The 26,257-nt window shown below is 41.3% G+C and overlaps 1 protein-coding gene across 5 annotated transcripts in view; it reads left to right on the forward strand.

Annotated features, from left to right (window-relative positions):
* Positions 1-26,257, forward strand: part of SAMD12 (sterile alpha motif domain containing 12) — a 456,644-nt gene that overhangs the window by 100,864 nt on the left and 329,523 nt on the right. The window lies entirely within an intron of this gene.

Here is a 26,257-nt window from a genome sequence, read left to right on the forward strand (position 1 = left end):
GCTGCTTTTGGTTGTTTTTTTGTTGTTGTTCATTTGTTTCTTGTTTTGTTTTGGGGTTTTTTTGTTTGTTTGTTTGCTTGCTTGTTTTGGGAGTGGTTAGAGAGGCTTTGGGCATTTAATGCTTCCTAGAACTAGACTGTAATATCTAAACTTGACCAGTAGGTGCCACTCTCCAACATATGATGCCCCCTCATCTGCTGACTGTGACCAAATCTGCATAATGGGCGGAAGGGGTGCTTTCAGTTTGTCATAGGAATGACTCTTCCTGGACTTGTCTTGAGGAACCTTTTCCTCAAAGTTCAAGATTGGGTTTTATATATACTTCATAGACAGTAATGGAATTTTATAAAAGTAAACCTCCAGAAATATGTATTGGTGCCCTTCTCGTTTTAAAAAATGATTGTGATACTAAACAACTGAGTGAAATTACCTCCTTGTTAGAGTACGATCTGAACCAGAGTCGCATGGCGTGCTTATCAGTGAAGGTTCCTGGGCCTCACCCTAAGCCTTCTTGGGGCAGAATTTTTTTTGGTAGGAAGAGTGTTGATTACCAAGCCTCCCGGGAGATTCTTATGTAAAGTAAAAATTGAGAACGACTGTTATAAAAGATTATTGATTGTAAAGTGATAGCCCCGCACATGTGTAGGAGAGTGGCTCTCCCACTAAAATGAGGGGGTATGAAAAGGAAGAAATCATGTATGGTTGACCCTTGAACTTGGGGGTTGACCTGCCTATAGCATATAGTCTTCCATGTCCATGGATTCAACCAACTGTATAGTAGCGTAGTATTTACTCTATTTACTCTTGAAAAATATCCACATATAAGTAGACCTGCACAGTTCAAAGTCATGTTGTCCAAGGGTCAGCTGCATATTGTGTGTGTGTATATGTGTAACTACTTTTGTTTGCACAGATAACTCTCACCCTTAATATTATATTGAAATAATTAGTTACACATTAACTATATAGAATGTTACTTAAGGGTACAATAATGCATTATTATATAAACATCACCTTTCCATCAAGATTTAAAATCTAAGACAGCAGTCACTGTTGGATATTTAAGACATACGTTAAGGGCAGAAGTCAAAGAATCTAAGTATTTAAATTACATGTAAATTAATTTAAAGCTATTCATGATGTTACATTTTAGTTAAAAATAATAAACATAATCTGGACTTTATTGATAGAAATAGTGTCAGAAGTGTGTGTGTGTGTGTGTGTGTGTGTGTGTGTGTGTGTGTAATGTTCAGTTTTGAGTTTTGGAGCAGTTATGCTTAGGATTTTGACCAAATCATATATTTCTACATTTTGGAAATAGAACCATTTCAAAAACAGACCATGTATAGTTGTATTCATTCTTGCCCTCCAAGGGTCAAAGCTAGATTCGTGAAGACACAATACAATTTCTGTTCCTTGGGAAGTGATTTCTGAGACCCTCAAGCTATTTTGCTGGAGTTCAGGTGCCAGCCTACCAGGCCCACTCCCCCTGTTATCCCAGCCACTACCTGGTCTAGCCTGTGGCTTTAATCATGATAGACAAGATGACTGTTTTGGCTGTGAGTCAGTCCCTGTGGATTAAATACTATTAAACTTTGGATAGTTGGCCAAATCCACTCACACAAGAACTTTTAAAGTTTTAAGCAATTATTTGGCATTTATAAAATACAGACACATACAGATGCACATTTCCCTAGATTTGTGATCTATTCGCACCTTCGTTGAAGATCAGTTCAGAATCACCCAAGAAAGTAATGCTTTTCTCTTACCAGACAATGATTGAAACTTAAGGGAAGAGGGCGAATATTCTTGGTATATTTTTTATCATCCACTTGCTTCCCAAGTGACAACTCACTGTCAATATTTAGACCAGCGATTTATTAAGAATATGAAATGTTATTACAGAGCAGATTTCGTAAGAAATTTGATCCATCACTATGGTATGATACCAGACTTTCAATCATGTTGTACCATTAGAGTTCCATTTTTAATGTTGCCTGGGCCTGGAACTATGTTCAAAATTGAAGAATAAAATGAGTTTGGAGAAAATGCATTTATCCCTTTCATTCATATCTCCACCTCGGTCATGCTCTGCCTACCTTGTTGATTGCTCCCAGGAATTCAGTTGAAAATAGTATGTATTGTTTTGGCACTTGCTGTGTGCCCAAAAGTGCCCCATATTTAACAGTAATGCAAATAAGCAATTCCTACCCAAAATAAGAAAAATAGGAATAAGTGATGATGGTACAAGTCATATGGAAGCAAAAATACATGATGACATGAAGATATCTTCCTTCTTTTCTCTTTTTAGGCATGCAGAAATATTAGATAAATTGAAATGTCATTAACAAGTCAAAGTTTATTATTAATTGTGAAAATGGGGACTTTATAGATGGCAAAAAAAAAAAAATCTCACCTTTGGGAGAAGGCTGCTTAAGTCTTTCATTCATTAATTCTTAAAAAAAGGAAGAAGATGGTATAATCTGGGCGTTAGTTTAACCAAGCAGGCTTCACCTTCCTTTTGAGAGAAAGTAAGATCTGGCCTTAGAGAATACTTCTCTCATAAATTAGAAGTTTAGGTTGATTTTTCACTTCTTTGGGGGTCTAAGTCTATATGCCATATAACAGCTAGTGTATAATTAACTCTTACGGTTGGTATTGTAGTTCACATCCTACTTAGCTCTGGGACCTTGAGCAAATCACCTAGCCTTTCAAAGCCTCACTTTTTTCATCTACAAATTAGGAATAATAGGGAGTAAATGAGATGATGATCATGCCATGCTTGGCACCAAAATAATATGTGCTTTTTGCTAGAAGCTGTCTGTGTTTTACATACACCTTTAAGGAGGCTACCATCTAGTAAAGATGGGACCTGTATTTATGTGGTTATAATTTAATACAAGGTAGAGCTCAGAAGAGGGAAAGATCGCCTCTAACCTAGAAGACTGAGAGGAGAACGTGTCACTTGACCTAAGCCTTGAATAAAAGGAATACCATTAGAAAAGGTAGGGAAGCCTTTCTGGGGTTGAATTACACAAGTAGATCTGGAAAGGTGGGAAAGTACAAGGTACCGATGAGGTGGTCAGTGTGATTGCATCACAGAATTCCTGAAATGCCGCCAGTGTAAGTGACGACTGGGGAAAAGGAAGTAGGTTGTAGCTAGACTGTTCATGCTTTGTGTTCAAAAGTTGGATCTCTAAGCCACAGAAAATGGACTCTCATTCTGAACATTTGGAGGAGTGCATGGCCAGCTCATTTGTAACCACCATACCTACACCCAGCTGAGAGCACCATGCCCATACAGCTCCTTGGTGGCAGGTGATACATAGCAGCAGCCAATGGCTGAAGCATCCTGAGCAGGTCTGGACTTCCTGTTATCCTGCTGGGCACGTTTTCCACCATACCTATGTAGTCATCGAATATTAGAAGCTTTTTTTTGGTTGGCTAAGGTAAAGGCTAACACTTTCTAAATTGGCTGTGACTGATTTTCTTGTAAATAATGTCTGCCTGGGGAACTATCAGAGCAACATGACCCTAGCACCAAGCAGCCAACATTGGCGACAATGTTGTACCATCAAGTACACATCATTTCATGCCTCAAGTCATTACCAAGTGCTTTTCCCATGTGTTTATGGTATGAAAAAACCCAGACTAAGAGATTGTGTAGCTTTTTCTAGTTCTTGTGAACATTGTTGACATAGTGGCAGGATTGGTCTATCCCAGTTTCCCTTTTCCCCATGGAAATTGGGAAGTTTTGCTGATACATGGAAGACACGGAACAGCAGGCAAGCCACAGAATGTCAGGAGGGAATGGGCCCCTCCACGAAGGTCTGTAGTCTTGCCTGAATTGGGGTTCAGGGGATGTTTTACTCACTAGAGACCAGAGCCAAAGTAGGAATTCAAAGCTCTGATGTACTCAGGGCCATAGAAAAATGAGTAAGTTATTAAGTTTCATGACTAATCAAGATATTAAAAAAACTGAAGATAACAAAGCAAAGCCACTGATTAGTGTGTAGATATGACCAGGAGTAAATAAGGAGTTAGGAGGTCAGGAAATCTCTAGGAAAGACAGGGTGTCCGCTTTCAAAGCCAGAGCTTTTTCTTTCCCATGTTGGTGCCTCCTCTGGTCCATCCTGCTACAATATAGGGACCAGTGTTCTGTTCGACAGTGTTCTGTACCTAAACCGTAGGTGTGCCCATGGGTATAGGTACTGAGCTCTATTAGCGACTAGAGCAGTAAGAGGGCTGACTTTAGTGAAAAGTTCTTTTTAGGGATGGTAATGAGATTGGAGTGCTAATGGACGATATTATGGCCAAAGCACGGAGGAGTACTCAGATCCCGTACAGGGGCCCAAGGAAGATAGTCCATTAACTGCAAAATGGGAGGCAAAGTAATTCCTCATTTTTGGCTGTGACTTCACCTCAAATCTTGATGTAGGGAGCTCTAGTAATTGAGTGAGTTCCCAAAGAAAATTGTTTTTCTAAACTGATGGACACATTAGGATCTGGGTATGAGCTGCAGAAAACCCAATTAAACAGTAGCTCAAGTATATGATTGACTTTTCTCATATGCTATGAAGTCCAGAGTATGCAGTACATGACTGACACGCAGATGTGTAATATTTTCAATGTGACAGGCTCCTTCTGTCTTTTCTGCCTTCCTTAGCATAAGGCTTTTTGGTTTGCATAGTTTTAGTTCTACTCGACGTATCTTCATGCCAGAAAAGAAGAGGGGTAAGACCCAAGAGGCAGGTGTGACTGCCAGAAGAGTCCGTCCCTTTAAAAATGGTTTTCCTGGGGGCTTCCCTGGTGGCGCAGTGGTTGAGAGTCCGCCTGACGATGCAGGGGACACAGGTTCGTGTCCCGGTCCGGGAAGATCCCACATGCCACGGAGCGGCTGGGCCCGTGAGCCATGGCCGCTGAGCCTGCACGTCTGGAGCCTGTGCCCTGCAACGGGAGAGGCCACACCAGTGAGAGGCCCACGTACCGCAAAAAAAAATGGTTTTCGTGGAGGGCAACCCAATGACTTCCACTTCTCTCTCTCAGAATAGAACTCAGTCATGTGTCTAGTTGCAAAGGATCGTGGGAAGTGCAGTTTGCACATTGCTGCCCTGAAAAAAAATCAGAGTTCTGTTCATAAAAGAGTGGAGAAGAGATTGAATGACCAATATTCTGAATAACTTCTGTGTAAAGTGGCCCCTGAGACCGGTCCAGCCTCTGTTACTGCTCACCAAAACCCAAGCTCAGATTCCATCTCTGTGCCACCCTATCCCAGTTAGTGCCAGGTAGCGCAGGAGTTGGAACTGGAACTAGTCATTCACAAAGAGGAAGCTCATGTGTACCTTCTGTATTTGTGTTCTGTGTCTACTATAACCAATCACCACAATTTGGGGAGCTTAAAACAACAAATGTACTCACATTTCTGGAGGCCAGAAGCCCTAAATCTTAGAGGAACAGGCAGAGGGCTGCACTCCCTCTGAAAGCTCTAGGGAAGAATCTGTTCCTTCTTCTAGCTTCTGGTACCTGTTAGCCTTCCTTGACTTTGGTCGTATGTCTCTCTGCTCCATCTTCACATTGCCTTATCTTCTGTGAGTCTGTGTCTTCTCCATTTCTGTCTCTCTCAAATCTCCCTGTGCTTTTCTCCTATAAGGGAACTTGTCATTGGATTTGGAGCTCACCCAGATAATCCAGGATGGTCTCATCATCTCAAGATCCTTAACTTAATTAGATCTACAAAGATCCTTTTTCCAAGTAAGGTCACATTCACAGGTTCCAGGGATTTGGGACATGGACATAGCTTTTGGGTGGGCACTATTCAAACCACTGCATCCTCTGATAAGCCATGAGTTTTCCCAAATCAGCCTAAACCTTTCAGAAATAGCAAGTCAAAGGCACACCCACCATATGGTCTCACCAGCTGTGTATATTTGGAGAGAATAGACAGAATGATTAACAGCCAGGTCACCTTTCATTAATGGGTGGGCCGTATAGTGTTGTTTTGAGCATTAGATGGCCTTGGTACTAAGTATATATTCAGTAAAGAGAATCTACCCATTATTACTGTGTTGCTCCTATCTGGGCTTCTCTAGAATGCCTGGTCTAGGAAGGGCAGATCACAGACAGGACTGTGTTTTTTTGCTGTGCGTTATAGAGGCTGGTGCAGAGCTGCCTTGTAAGTAATGACCTTTCCTTCCCACTCAGCTATGACCTCAGAATATAGATGAAGGGATGGTGAACATGAACTTCATAATATGGTAACAGAAAAAGGAGAATGAGGGGTTAGGGAAAGGCCGATTTAATGGTGGAAGAGGATAGAGGTAAGCCAAGAAAATCATGTGACACGGGCTATTTCTATGGGATGGTTAATCTGAGATACTGTCTTGGAGGATTTAGGCTTTGAGGCACACGGAAAATAAAGTTAGAGAAGGAAGTTTGGGCTACTGCCTCCACCCAGTATGGCCAACTTGCAAAGTTAGTGTCACTGCTCCTTTCAGACTCTTCAGAATCACCTTAGGCAACCATTTTGTGATGATTTTATCTTTTAGTCCTGCTCTAAGCAATTATTTTAATTGGATTTTACCTGGGGCAGAAAAAGAGGTGGTGGTTACAGAGGATTGACTTGAGAATGAGAGGTGGAGGGAGATGGCGGCAGTGTTGTGATTCCCCCTCCCACCGCCAGGTGGCGCTTGATATCTGACTGAACTTTTTAACCTTAGAACATGGTCTAGTCTCCTCAACTTTGTCAAATGATGAAAGGCAACATCATCTTGAAACATAGCCAACCCTCCACGGACTCTTCACACCTTGAGGATAAAGTTTGACCTTATTGGAAGTTTTCTAGAGGGTCATAAGGAGGTCTTGACAAGATGAGCCTTACAGGTGCTGTTAGCTAGTGGGAAGGGAGCCCTGAGCACAGCTATCCTCTTCATAAACGTTTGTCCAATGAATAGATGACTCTAATACCTTTCTATGAAAGAACCCAGTCCCAGCCAGAGATAATCACTTAAGTTTCTTAATTTCCTTTTATAATGCACTACTGGAAGAAGAGCTCATTTTCTAGTTTTAAACCAAACGGCAGCACACTGATACATTTCCTTTTACTTGGGAGAAGTCCCCACTGACAGCATTAATGGATTTATTTTAAATTGCTGTTTGTAAAATGAAAGCAAACTCGAAATAATTACATAAAATTGTTTTTTAATGTTTGCATAATTTTTTCATCATTAAAAGCCACCAAGCTCTTTAATATTGAGGCAGAACCATCCATTGAACATAAAAAATTGTTACCTTGATGCTTTTAATATCTCTTCCTCACACACAGACGTTCTCTGCTCTTCGTGGTTATTTATAGTGCTTGTCACATTGGTAGTTTCTTCTGACAGATGTATTGTTTTGGCGTGTACTTCACCAAAGAAGTGAGGGGCGGGAGGGATCCTTAGCCTGAAACTTCCCGGAAACCAGGCCTCCATCCTTGGCCTGCCATAGAGAATCAGACAAGGGTGCTACTCTGTTTTTAATTTAAGAGACCTTTAAGTGTTGCTATTCTTAGCAGTTACTCTATTTTGAAAATCATCCTCTGCAGAGGCCATAACTCAATGCTGAAAAAGCCTACAAAATCCACTTATTAGGATCAAGGTGTGATTTTGTAAGCTGTCTTCCTCAAAATTGCAGAGGCGGCTGAGGAGTTCAACAGATATTTGCTTTGAGTTTAGTTTTACATACATTTTTACTCACTGAAAACTGTAATGAAAATATGCCGTTCCGTGTATGCCAGATTTGAATACACTGCACACCGTTAGTGCTTTAACTTGCCCTGACTTTTAGGCAGACATCAGAGAGAAAAGCTTTTCCTGTCATTTCTGTTTCACGGACACCTAACAAAGATCGTAAGTCAAGCTGCTAAATAGTTGTAAATGCTGGTGATTATTTTTGTCTCCATGAATCAGGACATTCATCAGGAAACATGCAAAAATACACTAAATACAAATGCTGCTATGCATTTGTCTTACATAATCCAGGAGTTCACATTTTGCTTTCCTCCAAACAGCCTCGCTGACCTTTTGAATTGGCTGACTTTATAACAAGAGATGTTACAAATTTGAACTTAAATATTCAAGCTAATAGAAGATTGCTTTTGTCTATTGTAACAGTCCCTGGAAGATACTGTTTTAAAGTAGCCTCCCAATAAGCAAACTAACAAAACGATTAAAAGTGTGGTCTACAGGGCTTCCCCGGTGGCGCAGTGGTTGAGAGTCTGCCTGCCGATGCAGGGGACACGGGTTCGTGCCCCGGTCCGGGAAGATCCCACATGCCGCGGAGCGGCTGGGTCCGTGAGCCATGGCCGCTGAGCCTGCGCGTCCGGAGCCTGTGCTCCGCAACGAGAGAGGTCACGACAGTGAGAGGCCCACGTACCGCAAAAAAAAAAAAAAAGTGTGGTCTACAGACCACACAGGCAGCCTGGACGTTTGTTAGAAATGTGTAAGCTTGGACCCCATGCCAGACCTACTGAGTCAGAGTCTGCATTTTAACAACTCCCCAGGTGATTCATATGCATGTTAGTTTGAGAAGCACCGCACTAGACTAAGCAGCACAAGTCTTGGCTAATAAACTTGTGGCCTGTGGGAGGCACCATTATCATCCATGAAGACACATTGCAAAGGTGCTTCCCAAACATCACTCAGAGGGCCAGTGTCCAAGCTGTATGGATTCCCAGGCACAGCCACAAGATGATGCTTTAATAGGTCTTGTGGCTGCATATACTTCAGAAAGTTTCCCAGGCAGTTGTGATGAACGACTAGTTTTATAGAAAGCAAGACATTGGAGAATGGGATAGAAAACTGACGGTTTTTAAAGTTTGGATGAAGAGAGGATGGTAAAGGGAAGGTTCACATCAAGAAAAGTGATCATGCTAGCTTGGCTCTAAGGTACCACATTCTCATCAGTCAGGGACCATTTGAGAAGGACAAGAGAAAATGAAATGACAGAAAAAGTGGCTAGAGAGGTGCGCCATCCCACATTTGTTTTTTTTTGTTTTTTTTTTTTTTTGCAGTACGCGGGCCTCTCACTGTTGTGGCCTCTCCCGTTGTGGAGCACAGGCTCCGGACGCGCAGGCTCAGCGGCCATGGCTCACGGGCCCAGCCGCTCCGCGGCATGTGGGATCTTCCCGAACCGGGGCACGAACCCGTGTCCCCTGCATCGGCAGGCGGACTCTCAACCACTGTGCCACCAGGGAAGCCCCCACATTTGTTTGATACAGATCACCGTGCTAGACAGTGATAGACACTGAGCTAAGTAACAAGACACTCTATCCTGTAGTGCTTTGTAATAATGGGGGAGAAACAAGAATATCAATAACTCTAATCCAAGTAAGAACAAAATAAGTATGAAAACAAGGTAAAATCATTCTCACCCTAAAGGAAAGAGTAATTGGTTTTAGCTAAAAGAATCAGGAATGACCTCCCCGAAAAGAGCCGTCCCTGTTTTCCAGGCATTGTTCTTATCACATTTGAGAAAGATCCATATGGAAGGAAAACTGGAGGAAGGTGTTTGAAGATAGAGCAAAACTCAGAGGCATGAAAGGTGTCCTGAGGCCCAGATCAGCATCTGTTCTGGTGTGGGTGAAAGGGAGGCGTGTGGTGAGAGACAGCATAAAAGGGCCCTTGGTTGTACCAGCGTGGGGACCACGGAGCCATGTTAAGGACAGTCTTCTCTGGATGTTGGCTACAACCTTGTTGATTGTTTGAAGGAGGCTCAGAGGTCAGGGAAGTCAACACCCTTTTTTTTTTTTTTTCCATTACCCAATAGGAAAACATTCTTGAAGCTCTTGTCCCTGGAGTCTGTGGCCAAGACTTGTAAGTCATTTGTGCTTTTATCCACACTGATCTCTTGGCAACCTCCAGTGTTTATCAGTTTTTCTCAAGCACTAGCCAGCCATGGCCTCCGGACACATGAAACTCATATTCGACACTATTTTACATTTCTAGAGCATGTGTAGCTTTCAGAGGTTTTTCATATCCCACTGCTTCATTGCAGCTGTAGACCTACCATCCGAGGTAGGCAGGAGAGAGGGTATTGCCATCTAATTTTTGCTTAGGGAGTTTGTGGGCAGGGGGCTGGTCAGTCTTGGAGCTGGGAATAGATCAAGTTAATTGTCCACTCCATATTTCCACATTTCCTCTCGTGCCTTATGGTAAACCACTGTGGTGATCACTAGTTCTGGTTAACAACATTTGATCCCCATCTCCTTCGGGCATGTGGATGAGTGAACTCTCTGCTTTTTACCGGATGAGCGGTTCTACCCAGGAAGACTGAGTGGAGGTGATGGATGCCGCTTTCAGACTGGGGCATCTAATGACCAGCTTTAGACCAGGTGGTCCCTGCATCTGTGTGGTCATCATGGAAAGCATATCAGGATGAGGCCTCTGTCAGCCTGGGTTCCTGAGCGACTCTGATGAGCTGAGCTGCTGTACTTGACTTGTAGTATGGTCAGGGAATAAACTTTCATTGTTAAGTCACTCGGATTTGGGAGTCATTGCCATATAATCTAGCCTATCCTGATGCTCCAGCCTCCATCAAATCCTTTTGTACGTGAGCCAGTGTGTATTCACTGGAGAGTGAAGGGGTGTAAAAGCAACTTGACAGGGTGATAAACTTGACTCTCAGAGGGAAGGTGCTGTGTCTACCTCTTTCCTAGTTAAATCGACCGTTTCTACCTTATCCCTCACACCTCTTTGGCTCCCTGTCTATATTTGTTGAATGAATGAATGAACATACTTCTGTTTAAAGTAAATCCTTGGGCTATGTTCTTTCTATCAAGATGTGTTTTAGCAGTATCATCTCCACATGTTAAACACCGTTAGCCATGGGAATACCAGGTGTAAACACCAACCTTTTACCAGGAATTGTTTGGGTAGGCTATCTTTATTACTGTTAAACAGCTAGCATCCTAGGTTTTGGCAGACGAAAAAAAGGATGAAGTTATGATGTTACTAGAAATTCAAAGCAGCGGATCCCCCAGCTTGGTTTGGTGATTTTCCTGCAGCTGCCTATGTACCTTTAGGAGTGTTGTGACGTAACACGTGATACATTTTAATATTTCTTTGAAAACACTATCTTCTCCGCCATTCATGTACCATGCTAATGAGCCCCTATTCCAGGGAGTAGCATATAGCTGTGTAAACAGGGTCCTTCAGCAGAGATGGTGTCCAGGACCGGTGGTCATTGAAACACTAAATGGCCTGCAAAGCCTTTGTCTCTGCTGGAATCGGAGGCCGCTGGGCCCGAGGATGGTGTCCGTGTTCACTGCACTGTATTCACCTGCAGCCCCTGGCGCCCTCCCCCCCCCCTTATTTCAGTGCATTAATTATTTGCTTCCACTTCTCTTTAATTAGTCCTCTGTTTCAGTCTTCCTGCTTCCTGACTTCATTCCTTTCTTTCATCGTCTCCATCTGTTTCTGTCTTTGAAAATTTCATTCTGGTCTTTAATTGATGTCTGCTCTAACATTTTGTAGTTCATTAGCATTTCTTACCAGATTTCTCACATTCAGTTCAGTTCAGTTTACATATCTAAAAACTTTAAAACTCTCGATTAAGTATGTTGAGGCTCAGAAAGTCACCTTTTTTTTTTTGAGGAAATAAATATTCCCAAATGCTTGTGATTCTTATAAACATTTTTCTAGTCTCTTAAGTCCAAAGCAGATGGCCTATATCATACCCTTGATATAGCACATTGTATTTTTCAAAACATAATAATGATGGTAATAGTTAACTTTTTTTTTTCTTTTTTGGTGGTACGCGGGCCTCTCACTGTTGTGGCCTCTCCCGTTGCGGAGCCCAGGCTCCGGACGCGCAGGCTCAGCGGCCATGGCTCACGGGCCCAGCCGCTCCGCGGCATGTGGGACCTTCCCGGACCGGGGCACGAACCCATGTCCCCTGCATCGGCAGGGGGACTCTCAACCACTGTGCCACCAGGGAAGCCCAATAGTTAACTTTTAATGAGCACATAAATGTGTCAGGCATTTTCCTAAGTGTTTTGTATTTATTATCTCACTCAATTCTTACTAAAATCCAAAGAGGTCAGTGTTAGCTCTATTTTACACATGAGGAAACTGTTTCACAGAGAAGCTAAGTATCAGTGACATGGAATTGAGCCGGGCAGCCAGATTCAGTTCCCATTCTCTTAACAGTTGTAAAGAGAGAAAGGGATCTGATAAGTAACTGGTTGGAAATACCTACAAGTCTTTGAAGATTAATTATTTTCCTGTTGGTGTCAAAATTTATTAACCTGTTTTCAGCTGGTCATCATGTACAGATTTGTTTCTTAGCTGAAGGGATCATGTAAAAGTCACACCCAGCCGAACCTGGAAGAGAAGAAATATTTCACAGAGTCAGTATATTTGGAACTGTTTTATTAGACCAGGGGAAAACACGAATGCCATTATGTTACACTTGCCAAAGCTTTGGAATTTGGGGTTCTGAGACTCCTGCACCGTGTGGCTTGCTTGATGCCCAAAAGCCAGGTCCGTCCTCTATCCACCGGGGCACATCCCGTGACAATCTGCTGACACATTTGGATCTCTTCCCATTTGATACATCATTGCCTAAGCTCACCTCACATCCTTTAATATCTTCCGCTAGTGACAAGCATGTTGACAACCAACAATTACTATCAGTCAGGCACTTGTGCCATGAGCTTTCTGGACATTTCTCATTTGATTCTTATAGCAACTCCATAACGTAGGTACTATCATATCCTCAACCTACAGATAAACAGCCTAGGGAAGTTTCTGTGATTTGCTTATGATGACAGAGATGGGACATTGCAGCACTGGTACCGCCTGTTCTCACCATACATGATTCGGGGTGTGTGGAAGGCGTCCATTCATCAGACATTTCTTAAACCTGCTTGGTGTGAGATGTGCTGAACACTCAGAGGAAGGGGGTGGTTTTTGCCCTCATGAACTTGTAGTCAGCATTGCACACAGATAATTGAGAGAAAGAGATGAATAGTGCTGAAGAAGCACATAGAAAAGACCGACCAATTCCTTGGGGGAAAACTGAGAACAGAGTCAGTACATTTGATTGAGCAGGAATTAACCAGGTGAATAAGAGAAAGGCATTCAAGACCAAGGGAATACTGTGTGTACAGGCCTGAAGTCCTTTACTAATTCATTCAACAAATATGATTGACTTACGTTTACCAGGGAGTAAGGGTGGGGCGGAGGGATAAACTGGAAGATTAGGATTGACATATACTCACTACTATATATAAAATAGATAACTAATAAGGATCTACTGTAGCGCACAGGGAACTCTACTCAATACTCTGTAATGGGCTATAGGGGAAAAGAATCTAAAAAAGAGTGGATATATGTATATGTACAACTGATTCACTTTGCTGTACACCTGAAACTAACACAACATTGTAAATCAACTGTACTCCAATAAAAATTTTTAAAAACAAAAGCAAAAGATGAAAACAAAAAAAAAAACCCATACATCTCGGACTGCCCTCATGGGCCTTATACCCCAAACATCCAACAGATGGAATGGGATTTCTTGGAAGTGCATGGAACAGTTAGCACATAGCTACAGCTGGTGTTTATAAAGTGAAGGCAGGAGAAACTATTGGATTAGTTTCGTATTGCTGCTGCAACAAATTACCACAAATAGTGGCGTAAAACAACACAAGCTTATTATCTTCCAGTTCTGGGGGTCATAAGTCCAAAATAAGTCTCATGGGCTAAAAATCAAAACGCTTTCATGGCTGTGTTCCTTCTCTAGGAAAGACTCCATTTCTTTGTCCTTTCCAGCTTCTAAAGGGCACCTGTATTCCCTGACTCACAGCCCCTTCCACCATCTTCAAAGCCAGCAGTAAAACACCTTCAGATCTCTTCTACTCTGATACTCCTGTCTCCTCCTTAAAAGGACCCCTGTTATTACATGGAACCCAGCTGGATAATGCAGGATCTTCTTCGCTCCACTTAAATCACAAAGTGCCTGCCATGGAAGGTAACACATTCACAAATTTCAAGGATTAAGATGTGGGCACGTCTGGGGCCTCTTATTCTGCAGGAGAGGCAGATGATGAAGAGCTTCTTTTGACATCCTGGGACCTGGGCTTTGTTTAATAGAGTCATGGGAAATGAGCAGCAGCAAAAAGAGGAGAGAAGAAAATGTTCAGAGGTTTTTGCTGGTAAGAGCTGATGAGGGTCTGAAGTAAGGTAGTATCAGTGGGAGTGGAAAAGAGGAAGCGATTTGAGAGAAAAGGAGTACATTTAGCACTTGGTGATTAACTGGGTAAGTGGATGAAGGAGAGGGACAATTCCAAAATGACCCCAAAGTTTCTCCCTTGGTCAGCTAGTAAGCAAAAGTTCTTAATTTTCTGCTTAAAATGATACTTTCTGAACTATCCAGTGTCAGCATAAATATTCAGGCCAGTACATTAGCTGCATTGACTTCTAACAAATCACTGGTGTTAGGCCTTCCAGTTGAAGTTACTCAGGTCTTCTGTTTTTGTATTTTTCTCTCGTCTATTTAATATGCTGGTATACCCAGATGTCTTCTGCACTACATTGCATTTTAGTGTAGTATCTTATGCTAGCCTATGATTTGAGCTTTTAAGTTATGATAAGGCTTGACACACATCCATCTTGCTTTTGTCTCCTAATATGTTTAAGAAAGTAATTCTTGATCTAGCAGTCTCATTTCTGGTTATATATCCAAAGGAAATAAAATCACTATCTCAATGAGATATCTGTACTCCCACGTTCATTGCAGTATTATTCACAGTAGCAAAGATACAGAAACAACCTACGTGTCTGTTGATAGATGGGAACGGATAGAGAAAATGTGGGTGTACATATTCCATTGTGTGTGTGTGTGTGTCTGTGTGTGTGTGTGTGTGTATCATTCAGCCTTATAAAAGAAGGAAATCTTGGTATTTGTGACAATATGGATGAACCTGGAGGACATTTTGTGAAAAGAAATAAGCCAGATACAGAAAGACAAATATTGCATCGTCTCATCTATATGTGGAACCTAAAAAAGAAAAGAAAAATGTTGAACTCAGAGAAGAGAGTGGTGGTTACGAGAGGCTAAGGGGCGGGGTAAAATGGGAGGTATTGATCAAAGGATGCAAACTTTCAGTTTTATGATGAATAAGTCCTTGTACTCAAATATACAACATGGTGACTATACTTAGTAACTATATATAGTGACTATATAATGTATTATATACCTGAAAATTGCTAAGAAGATAGCTCTCCTCTGTTCTCACCACACACCAAAAAAGAAAATGGTAATTATGAGATGTGATGAATATGTTAATTATTTTGATTGTGGTAATCATTTCAGTGTATACATATATCAAAACATGTTGTACACTTTAAATATATACAATTTACAGTTTTTATTTGTCAAAATTCAAAATATATTTATTAAATTCTTACTGTTAAACACTGTGTTTGCATAGCCTGGGAAGAGTATATACAATGCTTGTATCTGACAAGTGACTTGTATTCAGAATATATAAAGAAGTCATTCAGATCAGTTTTAAAAAGGACAAACAGCCCAACTTTTTTAAGTGGCTAAGACTTAGACACTTCACCAAAAAAAAACAAAACAAAATGGCCAATAAGCCCATGAAAATATATTCATCGTCATTAGGAGAATATAAATTAGGACCACAGTGAGAAACAATGTCATACTCCTAGAATAGTCAAAACTTTAAAAAGATCAGCAACACCAAATCCATCAGAACTCTCATTCAGTGTGAGTGGGAATATAAAGTGTTGCAACTACATGTGGGAAACTGTTGGCAGCATCTCAAACCTAAACATATAGTAAATATAAAGTTAAATATATGGGCTTCCCCGGTGGTGCAGTGGTTGAGAGTCCGCCTGCCGACGCAGGGGACATGGGTTCGTGCCCTGGTCCGGGAAGATCCCACATGCCGTGGAGCGGCTGGGCCCGTGAGCCATGGCCGCTCTGGAGCCTGTGCTCTGCAGCGGGAGAGGCCACAGCAGTGAGAGGCCCGCGTACTGCAAAAAAAAAAAAAAATTATATATATATGTATATATATATAGTAAATATAGGGTTAAATACATACTTGTCCAGTGACTTAGAAATTCTACTCCTCTCAGTATTTCCAAGAGAAATTGACATAGAGCCATGTAAATACTTGCACATGAATATTCATAGCAGTTTTATTCATAATACTCCGAAAGTGTAAACAACTCAAATGTCCATCAACCAGAGATTGGATCAACAAATTATGGTGTATATATATATACACAGTGGTTCTCTGCAGCTTTAAAAGAGAGGAAATTACTTGTACACATGGCAACATGATTGAATCTTACAGACATTTTGTTGAAAGGAACCAGGCCCAAAAGCATACATACTGTATGATTCCCCTGAAATGAAAACAGGCAAAAACAATCTATGGTGATAGAAAATAAAATAGAGCTGCTATAAGGGGTAGGGATTAATTGGAAGAGGGCATGAAGGGACTTCCTGGGGGAATGGAAATGTCCTATATTTGATTAGGGTATTGGTTACATGGGTGAACACACTTCTTAAAACTCATCAACTTTATATTTAAGGTGTATGCATTTTATTATATGTAAATTTTGCCTATAAAATAAAAATATTGTGCTAGGTACCAGGAATGCAATGATGAACAGAATAGATGAGGTCCCTACCTTCATGGATTTTGTAGTTGGATGGGTGAGAAAGACATTAAATAAGAAATTGCATGAGGGATAAGCCTTACGATATGGTGCTACAGTAGCATAAAGCAAGGGAAAACACTCAAAAAAGGTTAGCATCCCCAGAGACCTGACATTTAAGCAGACTCTTAAAGGATGAGGAAGAGTGACTCAAGTGAAGTTGAAAAGGCAAAGAGGGAAGAGTTTCCTAAGAACTTGGAAAGTGGAAAAAAGAAAACTCACTTATTCAAGGAACTGATGTCCAGTACGACCGGAGGGTGGAGAAGGATGGGGAGAGTGACAGAAGATGACAGTCAGGGGCCAGACAGTGAAAAATCTTGTAGTTCATATTAAGGGCTTTGATATGTTGCTTGGGGCAAGGGGAAGGTGGTGGTGGGTTTTACTTTGTGGGTTTTACTTTGTAGGATGATGTTATTGGTGTAGCAGAGCCTGCCAGGTTTCTCCCATATTCATTTTTCCTTTCCTTAATATTAAAAATTTTAGCTGGGTATGGCTGCCCAAAGCAGAGGCTTCATTTCCTAGCCAAACTTGCAGCACTTTGTGGCCGTGTGGTGAAGTTCTGGCAAAGGGGATGCAAGTTCCTGGGAGACTTCTCTAGGAGACAGCTGGGGCATGCCCACCTTCTTCATTTCCTGCTCCTCCCTGCTTCCAGGAACTTGGCTGTGGCCTTGGAGGATGCTTGAAGATCCTGGCCACACAGATCCCAGGGTCAGATCCTGAGGACATCAAGGAGAAGAGCTTACACAGTGGTCCTGAGTGGCAAACCTCCAGACTTCTATGAGAAGGAGAGGAAAAGGGAGAGAGGGAAGAGAGAAGAGAAAGTGTCTTTGGAATTTTTTGTTAATGCTAGGTGAAGCTAATCCTAACTCAGATTTGCATTTTTAAAAGATCATCCTGGGGCGTCCCTGGTGGCTCAGTGGTTGAGAGTCCGCCTGCCGATGCAGGGGACACGGGTTCATGCCCCGGTGCGGGAAGATCCCACATGCCGCGGAGCGGCTGGGCCCGTGAGCCATGGCCGCTGAGCCTGCACGTCTGGAGCCTGTGCTCCGCAGCGGGAAAGGCCACAACAGTGAGAGGCCCGCGTACCGCAAAAAAAAAAAAAAAAAAAGATCATCCTGGCCTCGTTGTGATTCCTGGACACACAGTTTTGTCCTCTCTCCTTTGATATTTTGCTTTCTCTTTTGTTGCCTTGTCCTTTAGGGAGTTAGATGATGAAAATGAAGCAATCTTTTATCAACACAAATAACATTTTGTGGTTTTTACTTTCCATTTCTGCAAGTGGCTGCTTTAAGCTGTAGGAAAATGATAGACATGATCCACAATTATAAACTAATTACCCAGAACACGGGAACCAAATCTCAATAAATGGGCTCCCCCTCCCCAGTTCATATTGAGCAAAGTTGATTAGCATCTTAAATAGGAAAGTTACATGACTCTCATATCTGAGTAGCTGCAAAATGTTAGCATGTGATAATGATTTACTGTGTCAACGATGTCAGAGCCCTTATTTTACAGATGCCCATGCAGTAAGGACTTAACACATTTTACTCAAAAAACCCAAAATATAAAAAACCTTTTTCTATCTGCAAGGAGGGAAACATAGGCAGGATCTGTGCATAGTGATGGTATGGAAAAGGGCCATTCCTCCCCTGTATTAATCTGAAGTCTCTAGGATATTTCTGGAGGAAAGAGCTGCCTCCTGTCCCTCCCATCCCCCTACCCCAGTGTTCACCAGGACCTCAGTATCCTAATAATACCTAACAATTTGCTTGGTGTTTTGAACAATTAAATCATATTACTTCCTTTCAGTGTGTCAAACAAACGAAGAAGCTAATATTTTAAAAAACACAATAAAACAAAGGCCATTACGACTGTACTTAGAGCAGAAGGACATTATGAGCTATGAGTGTTTTAAATTAGTTTTTAATGTGAAAATTAAAGGCATTATAAATCCATCACATGAACAGGATTGTAATTTCCAGTCGATATAAAGAAAAAAACATCCTGATAGGAAGGGTTTTAAAGCACCGGAACAGATTACTGAAGGAAATTTTTCAAGGTGGTTTCTCTGGAGATCTTTAAAGGGGAAGAAGCTCATCTTTCGTAGTTGATTTAGAGGAAACTTGATAGGAGACAATCGGTTGAAATTGTGGCCTTTGAGCATCTGTCTCTTCTACTAGAGAACTGTAAAAGTTCTATGAAAAGGGAGTGTTTTCATAATCTTGGGGTGGGAGAAGATTTCTGAAACAAGACACAAAAAGCACTACTGCTAAGAAAAAATGGTAAATTGGATGTCGTTAAAACTAAGAACTGATCATCAGAAAGCATAGTGAGTAGAATGAAAAGATAATCCACAGATTGGTTGAAATGTTTGCAATACAGAAATCCAGCAGAGGACTTATATCCAAGTTTATAAAGCAGTTCTATAAATTAGTGAGAAAAAAGACAAATACCCCTATTTTAAAATGGTCAAACGAGTTGAACAGGCACTTGACGTTGAAACTGCAATGAACATATGAAAAAGCTCAGCATCATTACTAGCATATTAAAAACAAAACGAGATATTATGACCTTCTCACCAGAATTTCTGTAATTGAAGCAACTGCCAATACTAGCGTTTGGCCTGAGTGTGGAGTAACTGATCTCTTACACATTGTTGCGAATGTGTAAATGGCTACAACCTCTTCAGAAAAGTGTTAGGCAGGGTTTTTTGTTTTTTTTTTTAAATAGAGTTAAATAACTACCATGACTCTGCAACTCTACTCTTAAGTATTTGCCCAAGAAAATGGAAATGTGTCCAAAGACTTCTATAAGAATGTCATAGCAGCTTTACTCAAAATAGCTACAAACTGAAAATAACCTAGGTGTCCATCAATCAGAGAAGGGAAGAAAAAACTAAAACCAACAATGGTATAGTTTCTACACAGTATTAAAGAAGAGTGAACTACTGATGTATGTAACAATATGGATAAATCTCACAGACTGTGCTAAAGGAAAGAAACCAGGCGCCAGAGTGCATGCTCTATTATCTCAGTTGTGTGTGGGTCAGGAGAAGGCAAAACCCTGGGGCTAGGGACTGGGGGGAAAGAAAATGTGTGACAGGTTCTGGTTGAGCAAGGGACATGGGAGGAAACCTCCTGGGGTGATGGAAATATCCACCATCTTAATCTAGGTTGTGATTGCATGGTGTACACATATGTAAACAAACATTATTGCATTGTACAATTAAGATTAGTGTATTTTACCGTTTGTAGACTTCAGTATTCTATAGTGTGATTCTGATTCCTGTTGGAGTATTGTTCAGTATTTTTATTAGGTACATTATATAAAGCACCTGTCTTCAAAGACCTTATTTTTTTAAAGTGTAAAAATTTTAAAGTCAAAGAAGAAATTGAATATATAGAAAACAGCTAGTATGATGGTACATTTCAAGCAAACTATATCAATAATTACAATAAGTGCAAGTTGTCTAAATATACCACTTAAAAGACATAGATTTTTCACATGGAATAAAAAAGGAAGACACAGTTATGTCCTCTACAAGAAACCTACTTTTTTTTTTTTTAAAACATCTTTATTGGAGTACAGTTGTTTTACAATGGTGGGTTAGTTTCTGCTTTATAACAAAGTGAATGAGCTATACGTATACATATATCCCCATATCCCCTTCCTCTTGTGTCTCCCTCCCACCCTCCCTATCCCACCCCTCTGGGTGGTCACAGAGCACCGAGCTGATGTCCCTGTGCTATGTGGCTGCTTCCCACTAGCTATCTATTTTGCATTTGGTAGTGTAAATATGTCCATGCCACTCTCTCACTTTGTCCCAGCTTACCCTTCCCCCTCCCCATGTTCTCAAGTCCATTCTCTATGTCTGCAAAGACCTTATGTTTTAAAATTTGTTTCCAGTTTTATTGAGATGTAATTGACACACAGCACTGTATAAATTTAAGGTTTACACCGTAATGATTTCACTTGCTATATCATGAAATTATTACCATAATAAATGTAGTTAACATGCCTCGTCTCATGTAAGATACACGCCCCCCCCAAAAAAAACCCCAAAAAACAACAAAAATTTTTTTCTCTGTGATGAGAACTTTTAGGATTTACTCTCTTAACAAGTTTCCTGTGCACCACACAGCAGTGTTAACAGTAGCCATCATGTTGTACATTACATCCCTAGTGCTTATTTATCTTATAACTGGAACTGCGTACCTTTTGACCACTGTCATCCAATTTCCCTTCCCCCACCCCCCCCAACCTATGATAACCATAAATCTGACCTCTTTTTCTATGGGTTTGGGGGGGGGGTTGTTTTTGTTTTTTCAGATTCCACATATAAGTGAGATCATAGAGTATTTGTCTTTCTTTGTCTGACTTATTTCACTTAGCATAATGCCCCCAAGATCCATGCTTGTCACAAATGGCAGGATTTCCTCCTTTTTCTGGTTGAATAATGTTCGATGTCTATACATACCATGTTTTCTTTATTCATTCATCTGTTGATGGACACTTAGGTTGTTTCCATTTTTTAGCTATTGTAAACAATCCTGCTGTGAACTTGGAGGTGCAGATATCTTGTCTGCATAATGTTTTCTTTTCCTTTGGCTATATTCCCAGGAGTGAGATTGCTGGACCATATGGCAGTTTAATTTTCCATTTTTTGAGGAGCTTCCATACTCTTCCAAAATGGCTGTACCACTTTACAGTCCCACCAGCAGTGCAAAAGGGTTCCCTTTTCTCCACACCTTTGCCAGCATTTGTTATTTCTTGTCTTACTGATAATAGACATCCTAACAGGTGTGGGTTGTTATCTCATTGTGATTCTGATTTGCATTTCTCTAATGATTATTGATGTAGAGCATCTTTTCATGTACATTTTAGCTATTAATATACCTTCTTTGGGAAACTGTCTGTTTGGGTCCTTGCCCATTTTTTAATCTGATGATGATGATTTTGCTATTAAGTTGCATGAGTTCTTTACATATTTTGAATATTAACCCCTTATCAGCTACATGGTTTGCAAATATTTTTCCCACTCGGTAGATTGTCTTTTGGGTTTGTTTGCTGTGCATAAGCTTTTAGTTTGATGTGCTCTCACTTGTTTATTTTTTACCTTGTTGCTTGTGCTTTAGGTGTCATATCGAAAAAGTAATGTCCAAGACCCATATCAAGGAGTATTTTTTCTTTCATGTTTTCTTCTAGGAGTTTTATGGTTTTGGGTCTTAATGTTTAAGTCTTTAATTCATTTTAAGTTAATTTTTGCTGGTGGTGTAAGATAAGTGTCTAGTTTCATTCTTCTACCTGTGAATATCCAGTTTTTCCCAGCACCATGTGTTGAAGGGGATGTCTTCTCCATTGAGTATTCTTGGCCCACTTGTCAAGTATTAGTTGACCATACATGCATGGGTTTATTTCTGGTCTCTAGATTCTGTTTCATTGGTCTATGTGTCTGTTTTTATGCCAATACCATACTGTTTTGATTACTACAGCTTTATAATATAGCTTGAAATCAGGAAGTGTGATACCTCCCTCTTTGTTCTTTCTTAGGGTTACTTTTTCTATTTGGGGTCTTTTTTTTACTTCTTTTAAAAATGTCATTGGACTATTGACAGAGATTGCCTTGGATCTGTAGATGGCTTTGTGTAGTATGGAAATCTTAACAATATTAACTCTTCAATCCATGAACATGGAATACCTTTTTATTTATTAGTGTTGTCTTCAGTTTCTTCCATTAATGTTTTGTAGTTTCAGTGTAGAGCTCTTTCACCTTCTTGGTTAACTTTATTTTGAAGTATTTATTATTGTAAATTTCAAACACTTTAGATCATGTATCCTGTCATTTAAAAAAAATAACAGTAAAGTGAATGGATGGAGCATGTACATAATACATTCCTTATTAACTGTATCTTGTGGAATAAAATGTGTTTGGGGTAAAGATCATGATTATTGATAATAGTTATAAACCCACATTAGATATTCTTGATATTTTTTATTCATGCGCTGACTTGATGCCTTTGATACCAGAAACCCCCTTTTACTGTGCTTACTTATAGAAGTAAACATACTTTCATTTTAATTCACCAGCTGCTTTGTTGAACTTCATAGTCAATATCTTGGTGTTGCAGGGTAACTAATGGATTATATTAAGTATAGCCACGTCGTAAAATTAATCAAATTGCAGGAACAGAAAACTGTGCTGCATTTGATAGGTCTGTCTCTCAAGTCATGAAGCCATGATTTGAAGCCATGCTGGACCGTGTTATAATGTACAGAAAAGTGGACTTAGAATAGAAAAGACTCTTGTCAAATCTCAGTTCTATCAGACACTACCTCTGACCAACTTATGTTTCATTTTTGAGTTTCATTTTCCTCTTCTCTGAAGGAGGACCAGTAATACCTGCCTCAAAAGGTCATTTGGGCAAGTAGAATAAAATAATATTTGTGAAAACGCTTAGCATAATGCATAATACCTATTAGTTTAAAGCACAGTAAAGCTTCATTCCTTCCTTTCAGTGCCCCCAGAAGCCACACGAAGCATCTAGACTTGGAGTTCTTCCTTTCTGCTAAGCCACCACATTGCTGGCCACTCCCAGCCTGAATAGCAGAAGCCAGACCACTTTACACCGTGTGCATCTAGGTGAACTCTGAACTATCACTAGAGGAAGGTACCCTTGATGCATGCTGAGCTGTGGCCTGGATTATCTTCCAGCCCCTTCTAGACCTTATTCTCTGCTTATTCGTTATACTTAGTGTGCCTTCCCTTAAACTCTCCCCTTCACGAGACTCATAGTCTTTTGAATCGGATACATTTCCCGGAGGATATTAGTACTCAAGTCTCGCATTATGTGCTGCATCACAGTTGTGTCAAGTAGCCGGAGCACAGCAATAACCAAAATCTAGAGCCACTAACACCCCAGAGTGGTGGCATGGGTTGTCTAGGTGGGAAAGCCTACCACATACCAGGTCCTTTATGTACATTTGTGCTAGGTATTCTCTTTGCCTTCGAAGTCCACTCTCACCCATCTTTGCCCTACTCAGACCCTGGCAGGACCACATCACCCAGGCTCCCTTGACCTCTGACTTCTAGTTGGGAAACACCAGCAGGAGACCCAAGGGCAGGAGGAGAATGAGGTGGAAGTGTTTATTTCTCCCGTTGCCCCATACCAGGCTTTGATGTGACCAGTGGCTGCATTCCACTGTCTGAGGCCAGGGCTCCTGTTGGGCAGCATCTCTCCTTTGGCTGCAGCTCTCTGCCCTTCAGGCCTAGAGCTGGTATCTGCCTCCCACCATTGCTGGCACAGAGGTGCTTCCCCTCCCCCTGTTGGTTCCATTAAGCCTTGCTGTAACTTTGTTAATGCTTCTTACTGTGTTCATTTTCTTTTGCTGCTATAACATGACCACAGACGCTGTGTCTTAAAACAGTGTATAGTCGGGCTTCCCTGGTGGCGCAGTGGTTGAGAGTCTGCCTGCCGATGCAGGGGACATGGGTTCATGTCCCGGTCCGGGAAGATCCCACATGCCGCGGAGCGGCTGGGCCCGTGAGCCATGGCCGCTGAGCCTGCGCGTCCAGAGCCTGTGCTCCGCAACGGGAGAGGCCACAACAGTGAGAGGCCCGTGTACCGCAAAAAAAAAACAAACAACAATGTATAGTCTGTTAGAAGTCTGTCATAGGTCTCACTGGACAAAAATCAAGCTGTGGGTAGGGCTTCATTCCTTTCTGGAGTCTCTAGGAAAGAATCTGTTTCCTTATCTTTTCCAGCTTCTAGAGGCCACCCGTGTTCCTTGGCTTGTGGCCCCTTCCTCCATCTTCAAAGGCAGCAACAGCAGGTTGAATCCTCATCACATTTCTGCCATTGTCTTCCACTTTTAAGGTTGGGCCCACTCAGGTAGTTTAGGATAATTTCTTCATCTCAAGGTCCTTAACAGGAATCAAAACAGCAAAGAAGTTCCTTTTGCCCAGTAAAGTGACATATTCACCAGTTCCAGGGTTCCAGAGATTAGAATGTTAGCATCTTTCATGGCCTTTATTCTGCCTACCAAAACTACCTGCATTAAATTCTCTTTATTTACCCCTTTGTATCATCTGCTTCGTGCCAGGAAACTGATAAAGTATTCTTTAATCCTATCCCCTAGTGACTGTGTGATATATAGGTGTTGTTTCACAGGTGAGGAGATTGAAGACAGAAACCAGTCAACTAAATATGGATTTACCATACCACTGTTAGGTAAATTTAATGATCTTGGATAGTTTAAAAAAAAAATCGGAAAATCCGAAGTTATTTATGTCTGCCAGCTGCTGGAACTGCCCATAAAATTTCATAAACGTTGCCTAGCTCAAGGCAAAATTATTTGGTTCTTAATATGTATGCGTCAGATATACATGCACGTATGTATACTGCGTACCGACTTCCACAGCCCAAAGATCATAACCCAGAATCAAGTTTAAAAAAGGAACTATGGATACGGAAGGTTAGGCTTTATTCTGGTTCCTTTGACCTCTCTGCTTCTCTCCTCATCCAATCAGGCAACTTAGTTTCTTCTTCCTCCTTCTCCATTCCACCCCCATCTCTGTGTGTCTAGTAAGTCATTGCAGCTTTGGTGTGAATTGGTTTAATGTGTTACCTCCCCCAGGAGTGTTGATGGGGTGAAAGAGGAGGTGGTGTTTACAACCCCGGGCCATCTTGTTTACCGTTAGTAGATATCTTAGTCCTACCTGATAGGGAGCCACGGCTTCCATGTTCTCACACTGACCTCGGTGCTGGGCTAACCAGAACAACACAGAAATCATGCTGGTGAGAGCGCTTGGCGGAGGAACAGTCCCACTGAGAAGCCAGGGGTCTACAGATTGTGCTAATGCAATTGGAGACAAACTGGAGCAGAGTCCAAGCAGGGAGGTCAGGGCCACCCCAAGCATCACTGAGTAGATCCGTTAGCATGAACGTCCTGCAGGACCAGGGATTTGTTGTCTGGTTTCCTTGGTCTCCATATTCCCAAGCCCAGAGCAAATATTGTATAGATATTTGTCAAGTGAAGGACTCAGAGAGAGCGGGGAAGGAGAGAAAGAAGTGACATTTCAGGGTTTGTAACCACCCCTCCAAAGGCAAAGGCTGTTTTTCTCTCGCCATCTTTGCCCCTCTTAGAGTAGGACACTCAAGGGTTGACAGATGTGTCTTGACAGCCAGAAAGAGGCAAAGCTCCCCAGGAGGTATTAGCTGTTGATGTTGCAAGGGGATCTCAACTGCTGTCTCAACTAATGTGTTTCCCTTTGTAAGGGGACAGTGATGTTTGAACGATAAAGCTATACCAGTAATACATATGTAATTTACTGGTAATAGAATATCGTAGATCAATATATACATATATCAACTCAACACACTGTGCACCTTAAACTTATACAATATTATATGTCAACTGTATCTCAATCATAAAAAATAATATCATAGATCATTGGGAAGTCCACTTGCCTAACATACTTCAACACATTCTTCTGCTATTCACATGACCACTTCATCCTCATGACTTAT

The sequence above is a fragment of the Pseudorca crassidens genome, chromosome 17 (genome assembly GCF_039906515.1).
Source record: "Pseudorca crassidens isolate mPseCra1 chromosome 17, mPseCra1.hap1, whole genome shotgun sequence".
In the NCBI taxonomy this organism is placed as follows: Eukaryota; Metazoa; Chordata; class Mammalia; order Artiodactyla; family Delphinidae; genus Pseudorca; species Pseudorca crassidens.